We start from the raw sequence: 8,621 nt of genomic DNA, 5'->3' as shown, positions 1-8,621 counted from the left end.
TTCTTCCCTTTTTTCTCAATTAGTTTAGCTACTGGTTTGTTGATCTTGTTAATTTTTTCCAAAAGAACCAGCATTTTGATTTATTATTTTCACTATCTTTTGTTTCCTACCTCATTAATTTATGCTTTTATGGTTATCATTTCCTTCCGTGTTCTTTATTTGGTTAATTTTGTAGTTCTTTTTCTGGCTTTTTGAGGAAGCTAAAATTTTAAACAAAAGATAGCTTATAGTCTGCCAACTAATTTTTAGCAAAAAACAAAGGGTTTTTAAAATGTCTATTCAAGCTATGACTCCTAGGAACAAAGTTCCTTCTAGAAAATTTTACTGAAAAATCTCCGTCGTGAATTAAAGTTAATGATAATGATGCAATAGCATGACATGAACATAAACATTTTTTTCATTCCACAAATGTGTAATATAAGGACCACAGGAACGATCTAAGCCTGACACATCTGAGATGTTGTCTGTACAACCCAGTATATAATTTTAAGTTTTTTAGTTGAATTTTTAACCATAAAACATCAGATTACTGACGTTAATTATCTCTGAAGTTAATTCTCAGATGATGGCATTCCATTTTATGCTTGGCTTTGGCTTTGGTCCACCTCTACCAGAAGAGGGCGAGCAGGTTGGGCGGTACAGTCTGGTTTATGGGTGGTCGAGAGAGAATGGAATGAGGAGGCAGAGGTAAGTCTGGCTTGAGGTGCCAGCGGGAAGACCCAATAGTGTTCCAGGGGCCCTGTTACCAGAAGCGCTCTGGGACCACCCACGGGCCAACTCCTTTCTTACATGAGAGGGCCTCTTGGACCTCCGGGCTCCTCCCAGGATGCTGCATCCCAGAGACTCGTCGGACCTCCCTCTGGAGCGCTCCATCCTGCTAGGTCCAGGGCCAGGGTAGCGTTGACAGGCGACGTCCGTACCCCTCGGTCTTTCCCTCCGGGCCCGTGCGCCATTCGCCCGGACAAAGCTTGAGCGCGCGCTTCCGGACTCGGGAGAACATCCGGGTCATTTACAAGCTAAAGCACACAAGAGGCCACGGCGGGCGGTGGGTGGAGCGATCTTAGTGCGGATCTACCCGGGGCGGGGCGGGGGGGCCGTGGGGGAGACCCAGCAGGACGCGGGCGGCGCGCCCGCCGCGGGGAGCCTCTAACCGCCCCTGCGCCCGGACTGGGGCACCGAGCTCGGGGATCCGTTCGACTTAGGAAAACACAAGCAGTGAGGAGTTGGTATTCTTGAGAAATACATCACATTTGTCAGGGAAACGACAGACTGAACTCAGCTTTACAAAGCAACTCAGGAATCTTTTGAAGAAATACCAACCTAAAAAGAACTGGAAGGAGGAAGAATACAAGTATATTCGTCATGTAAAGCGTTCCTTCCCACCCTGTGAGCGAAATGAGCGGTCACGCTGGGCAACCATGCATTTACCTTGGAGAACTTGACCTCACAGGTCACCGTGGAGTTAGCGGGCTGTGTTCAAGACCAGAGCAGGAGTGGATATCGCACTTTTCGTGATGCACAAAAGAGAGCCACCGATAGACACTTGCTGGAAGCAACGTAAATCAAGTAAACGACGGTATGTGTGAGATTCCAAAAGACTGACAGAACACAGCAGTATTTTGGAAAAAAAAAAAAATCACGCTGACATGAGTGTTTAAAAGGTAGGTGTTGAAAAGGCACACCAACAAACTCAAAAGTATCACCAATAGCAGAGGACAGCAAAGCAGATTACTCACCAAGTCTTCAAGAAACTGGACCAGGACCTGCATGCATATTACCATCCTCATATATCCAGCATCCTTCAGAAAATACAAGAGATGGAAGAAAGAAGGACAGTGAGAATTGGAGGATCAATGAAGACATGCAGATGTTGATCAACAGGCAATAGTAATCAGTGGGAAATGCTTGGATACCATAGTTAAGTCAGCTGAATCAATGATCAGATAAATGTCATAGTTGGTAACAGAAACTTTCAAGTCAGAGTTTGAGCCTCCTGGAGACATCTGAGGAAGACACTCAGCCAATGAAGTGTACTGTGTCTGATCATCGTGTTTAAAATTCCAGAGTAGACAAAACAGAGGTCAAATCTGATAGCAAATCCAAAGGAAAGTTATGGCTGTTCATAAAAATAAATGTTTCCCACACAGTAAAGGGTACTCATTGCTTCAATGAGTTCATGATCTTCAAACCCCAAATTCACTTTAAAAACCTAAAGCGTGGCGGGGGGGGGGGGGGCAACACCAGAGGGTTTCAGCAATCTTTCATCTCAACAAAGAAGGAAAAAGCTATATAAAGAAAGTCAATGAATTAAATAAAGAAATCCAGATGGAAATGGATCAGAGATGGTATAACAAAGATGAAGAGTGACTGTCTAATGAATCCTCAAATGGGAGATCCAGCCAGTTTGGGTCACAAATTAACTATATATATATATAGAGAGAGAGAGAGAGAGAGAGAGAGAGAGAGTTTCATATACATATATACATATACGTAGGAAAACTGTGACGAGAGGCCCAGAACCTTGAAGTCTGGCTAGCTGAGGTTGAAGGCAGGCTCTCAGCACCAAGTGAAGAGGCCTGACAACAGAGTGTAATGCATAAAAATCTCAGTCCCAAATAACTGTGCACAAGACTGGAAGAATACAGACACCGGTTACACAGAGGAGCAAAGTCAGGAGAGTGAGGTGCAGGTCTGGTCATGACTTTTAATAATAAATTCGATGACAAGGAACATATTCCCCCCCACAGGGACTTGTAAAATTCTCTACATATTTGAAGGTCAGAATGAAGGAATTCTTTCAGCAGTTGAAGCAGAAACATTGTATGTTATAGAGGAAAATGAAGGTGATTCTGCATTTGGAGAAATGAAGATGAAAAGGGTTATATTCATACTTTATTTGTCAAAGTCTATTTGGACAAAAATGCCAAAGGTGCTAAGATGTATACAGGCATACCCTGGAGACATTGCAAGTTTGGTTCCAGACCACTGCAATAAAGCGAATATGATAATAAAGTCACACGAATTTCTCTGGTTTCCCAGTGCATATAAAAGTTATGTTTACGGGGCTTCCCTGATGGCGCAGTGGTTGAGAGTCCGCCTGCTGATGCAGGGGACACGGGTTCGTGCCCCGGTCCGAGAAGATCCCACATGCCGCAGAGCGGCTGGGCCCGTGAGCCATGGCCGCTGAGCCTGCGCATCCGGAGCCTGTGCTCCGCAATGGGAGAGGCCACAACAGTGAGAGGCCCGCGTACCGCACAAATGAAAAAAAAAAAAAGTTATGTTTACGTTATACTATAGTAAGTGTGCAATAGCATTATGTCTGAAAGAACAACATATATAACTTAATTTTTTTTTTTTTTTTTGGCTGCCCTGCATGGGATGTGGGATCTTAGTTCCCCAACCAGGGCTCGAACCCCCGCCCCCTGCATTGGAAGTGCAGAGTCTTAACCACTGGACTGCCAGGGAAGTCCCACACCTTTTTTTTTTTTGTTTCCTCCATGAAAGTCTTGAACCCCTCAAAGTCACCTGTGAGGGTTGGGATCAACTTCTTCCAAACTCCCGTTAATATTGATATTTTGACCTCTTCCCATGAATCATGAATGTTCTTAATGGCATCTAGAATGGTGAATCCTTTCCAATTCAGAGGGTTTTCAACTGACTTCGCCCAGATCCATCAGAGGAATCACTATCTATGGCAGCTATAGCCTTACAAAATGTAATCCTCTTTTTCTATCTGAATTTTAATTTTAATAGATATTACCAGGTTTCTCTTGTTTAGTTAAAATCAACTATGCCTAACAAAATCCAAAATGTATTTCTTAAGTACTAACACTTGAGAGTCAAAATTACCCCTTGATCCATGGACTGCAGAATGGATGTTGTGTTAGCAGGCATGAAAAAAGCATTAATCTCATTGTACATCTCCCTCAGAGTTCTTGGGTGACCACGTGCATTGTCAATGAATAATAATATTTTGAAAGGAATCTATTTTTTTTAATAGCAGTTGATTTCAACAGTGGGCCTAAAATATTCAGGAAACCATGTAGTAAGTAGCTGTGCTGTCATCCAGGCTTTATTGTTCCACTTGCAGAGCACAGGCAGAGTAGATCTAGCATAATTCTTAAGGACCCTAGGATTTTCAGAATGGTAAATGAGCATTGGTTTCACCATAAAGCCACCAGATACATTAGCCCCTAGCAAGAGAGCTCTGAAACTAGGCATTGATTTCTCCTCTCTAGCTATGGAAGTCCTAAATGGCATCTTCTTCCAATATAAGACTGTTTCATTTACATTGAAAATCTGTTGTTTGGTGTAGCCACCTTCATGAATTAGCTAGATCTGGATAACTTGCTGTAGCTTCTACATCAGCACTTGCTGCTTCCCCTTGCACTTTTATATTATGGAGATGATTTCTTTCCTTAAACCTCCTGAACCAACCTCTGCTAGCTTCAAACTTTTCTTCTGCAGCTTCCTCACTTCTCTCAGCTTTCATAGAATTGAAGACGGTTAGGGCCTTGCTCTGGATTAGGCTTTGGCTTAAGGGAATGTTGTGGCTGGTTTGATCTTCTATCCAGACCACTAGAAGTTTCTCCATATCAGAATAAGTATGTTTCACTTTCTTATCATTTGTGTGTTCACTGGAGTAGCACTTTCAATTTCCTTCAAGAACTTTGCCTTTGCATTCACAACTTGGCTAACTGGCACAAGAGGCCCAGCCTTCAGCCTGTCTTGGGTTTTGACATGTCTTCCTCACTAAACTTAATCATTTCTAGCTTTTGATTTAAAGTGAGAAATGTGTGACTCTGCCTTTCACTTGAACACTTAGAGGCCACCGGAGGGTTATTAACTGGTCTAATTTCAATATTGTTGTGTCTCGGAATAGGGAGGCCCAAGGAGAGGGAGAGAGACAGGGAACAGCTGGTAGGTGGAGCAGTCAGAAGATACACAACATTTAGTTTTTTTAGTTTGCTGTCTTAAATGGGTGCAGTTTGTGGCTCCCCAAAGCAATTACAATAGTAACATCAACTCAACCATAAAAAAGAATGAAATAATGTCATTTGCAGCAACATGGATGGATCTAGAGATTGTCATACTGAGTGAAGTAAGTCAGAAAACCAAATATCATATGATATCGCTTATACGTAGAATCTAAAAAAAAGTGTACAAATGAACTTATTTACAAAACAGAAGTCGAGTAACGGATGTAGAAAACAAACTTATGGTTACCAGGAGGGAAAGGGGGGAGGGATAAATTGGGAGATTGTGATTGAAATACACATACTACTATATAAAATAGATAACTAATAAGGACATACTGTACAGCACAGGGAACTCTTCTCAATACTCTGTAATGACCTATATTGGAAAAGAATTTTTAAAAGAGTGGATATATGTATATCTATAGCTGATTCACTTTGCTGCACAGCAGAAGCTAACACAATATTTTAAATCAACTATAGTCCCAATAAAAATTTTTAAAAAATAGTAACATCAAGGATCACAGTGATCACAGGTCAGCATAACAAATATAGTAATAATGAAAAAATTTGAAATATTGCAAGAACTACTAAAATGTGACACAGAGACACAAAGTGAGCAAATGCTGTTAGGGAAATCGTGCCTATAGATTTTCTCAGTGCAGGGTTGCCACAAACCTTCAATTTGCTAATAATGCAGTATCTGTGAAGCACAATGAAGTGAAGAGAGATAAAACAAGGTATGCCTGTATTTAATATTACTTTAAAAACTTAAAATAAAAACACCTCAACAACACTGGAGTTTGTTGAAACACAGTTGTTTCTACCCACAACTGTGACTATTACAGGAAGTTCTTCAAAATACTGGATGGTTGGATAGCACCACAATACATATTTTTATACAGCCACATAGTGAGCTTTTAGGCATCATACCCCGAATTTTCCTTGACTTTCCTTTCCTTGAGTTTTGACTTAGTCAAGTTTCTCCTGCTAAGTTGAAGTTTTACATTCAAAGCTGCCAACTACCAATTTACAACTTACAATATTTGAAATCTGATAAACATTTCTTCCTTGGGCAACATCTATAAATAACAAAAAATTTGGATTCTACCTTCTAACCATTATTTCTGAATCAAAAAGCACAGCATCTTGGGGGTGCTTCTGCTCTCTCCTGATCTCTTCTTTTAATTAATTAATTTATTTATTTATTTATTTATTTATTTATTTATTTTGGCTGCGTTGGGTCTTAGTTGCTGCGCGTGGGCTTTTCTCTAGTTGTGGTGAGCGGGGGCTACTTTTCATTGTGGTGTGCGGGCTTCTCATTGCCGGGGTTTCTCTTGCTGTGGAGCACGGGCTCTAGGCACGTGGGCTTCAGTAGTTGTGGCTCGCGGGCTCTAGAGTGCAGGCTCAGTAGTTGTGGCGCACGGGTTTAGTTGCTCCGCGGCATGTGGGATCTTCCCAGACCAGGGCTTGAACCCATGTCCTCTGCATTGGCAGGCGGATTCTCAACCACTGTGCCACCAGGGAAGCCCTGATCTCTTCTTTATATACAGTGTCTGCCACAAATTGAAGCATATTCTAATGTTACATTTTGTAACTTAATAAATTGAACTATGCTAGTTTGTTAAACTTTACCACTATTCACTTAGAGGAAATCATGAACAAAATAAAATCTCACCCTACTTGAGTAAAGAAGTAAATAAGAAAATACTTACATTGGTACTAAACGCTTAAATGTGGTTAAGATCATGGCTAGTTCATCATGATTATCCCAGCCTGTCTATTTGATCCCAAACCACTAATTGAAATCTATAAAAGTTTGGTCAATTAACCTGTTGATTTTTACATACGGCACCAGCTGAGCTCTCCACCAATTGCAGATCAGATATTCTAGTGCTGTACAGACACACTTACATGAAAACAGCACATGTCCACTTCTCAGTCACCTAGGTTCTGTTTCAGCTGGAGGTTTGGTGGCAGGAGAAGCTGTGTTCAGCTCACACTTCCCCAGGCCGGGCTATAATTTGAATGCAGTGTGGTGATAACTACAGTCATACACAGACTAAGAACGCAGCACACTGTTTCCAAAGGGTAGATTTTTAAATCATTCCCATCTTTAAGATCTAAATTTTTAGTTACTGAAATTTTTAAAAAGTAGTAAATGTAAGGGCCCACTTCAGAAAATGTGATTAACTTTAGCCAGAATAAAATAAACATTTCTCACCATCTTTAAAGAAATCTGGCCACATAGGATTTGCATTCTTAAATTGGCACTGAAGCGGGAGGATGGATAGTGAAACTGGTCACACGCATAGTCAGCCACCAAATTGAGTGTTTGATTACCCTCAATAAAGACCCAGCTATAAATGGGTCAGAAGGAAGGTGTCAGGTTGAGACATACCCTTTTTTTTTTTTGGCTTTGAAAAATATTTATTCATGTCTTTCCTACATTTAGATAGGAAAATTAGCTTCTTGCCTCTACTTTATGGGCTCATTTCATAAGTTCATATCAGAGGACCAGAAAATGGCAGGAGGGACTCATACTTGTTGCTCTGGATGGCCTGCCTGTGTTTCAAGGTAAGTTAGCTGCAGTCAGCTTACATTTTATACTGGCTACCAAAGTGAGATATAGCAGACTGTACTTAATGACAGCCCAACTTACAACTACATATATAATTTTTTAAATTTTATAATTAAAATTTCTTTTGCATTATTATGCCTTTACTGACATGATATTGATAAAGCCACCTGTCTTGATCCAGACCGCTTCAGGGGATTGTTTCCTTCAGTTCTCCTTTTCAAGTATTGCATCAAGAAAATCAGCTGACCCTTAAGTGAGGGAGATTTGTTTTAATGAGCCGTAATGCTCATTAAACTAGTGGACTAACTGCTTCTGGCATTTAACCAAATGAATGGGAGACAAGAGGTATTATAATCTGACCTTCTCATGTCAGATTATGAGCTCACTTCCAAATTGTTAACTACCAGAAAAAGCCTAGAACAGGCCAAGTCAACATTAGTTTTTAAAAAGCCTGCCTTGAAAAAATCCTGTTTTTTGAAGTTTTTTTATTCTTTAGGATTGTGCAGATTTGATTCAGAAAATAGCTCGATTTGTTTGTATAGAGCAAGTGTTGTGTGCATAAACTTATGATCATTATTTTAAGCCATTGCCTCCACACCAAAAACAGATGGAGATATGGGACATTGACTAAAGAGTTCAAGATATTTTGTAGCTGCAGTTCCTTTAGTCAGTGCCTGAAGTATTAGGAAAGGTATTGAACAATTTCCAAAGCAACAGGAATTTCCTTTTCCACCCAAGATATTCTTTTCTTCCAACAGTTCTCTGTTAAATAAAAGAAGAAGAATCTCAGCCTGATTATAAAGTTTTCTTCCTTTATTTTACAGGTTAATAATAACACACTTATGATAGGGACAGAGTGAAGGGACAAAGTAGGTGATTAAATAGTTAATCCCACTAGGAGACTGTAAGTAGAAAAAAAAAAGTATGGGAGACCCCTGTAAGTTAATGATCACTGAAGAAGGCAGGCTTGCTTAGCAACAAAACCATGCAACAGAAGCATGAGACATGCCCCCAAACAATAAAACAATGATGAACTGAGACCCACATCCTGCCCAGTGAGGTCA

At 40.5% G+C, this 8,621-nt stretch overlaps 1 pseudogene; it reads left to right on the top strand.

The window, feature by feature from the left end:
• Positions 1-565: 565 nt before the first annotated feature.
• LOC117307925 (formin-binding protein 1-like) lies at positions 566-3,248 on the top strand (annotated as a pseudogene).
• Positions 3,249-8,621: the final 5,373 nt, after the last annotated feature.

This window comes from Tursiops truncatus, chromosome 14 (genome assembly GCF_011762595.2).
Source record: "Tursiops truncatus isolate mTurTru1 chromosome 14, mTurTru1.mat.Y, whole genome shotgun sequence".
Lineage (NCBI taxonomy): Eukaryota > Metazoa > Chordata > Mammalia > Artiodactyla > Delphinidae > Tursiops > Tursiops truncatus.
This window is presented reverse-complemented; position numbering and strand designations above follow the sequence as displayed.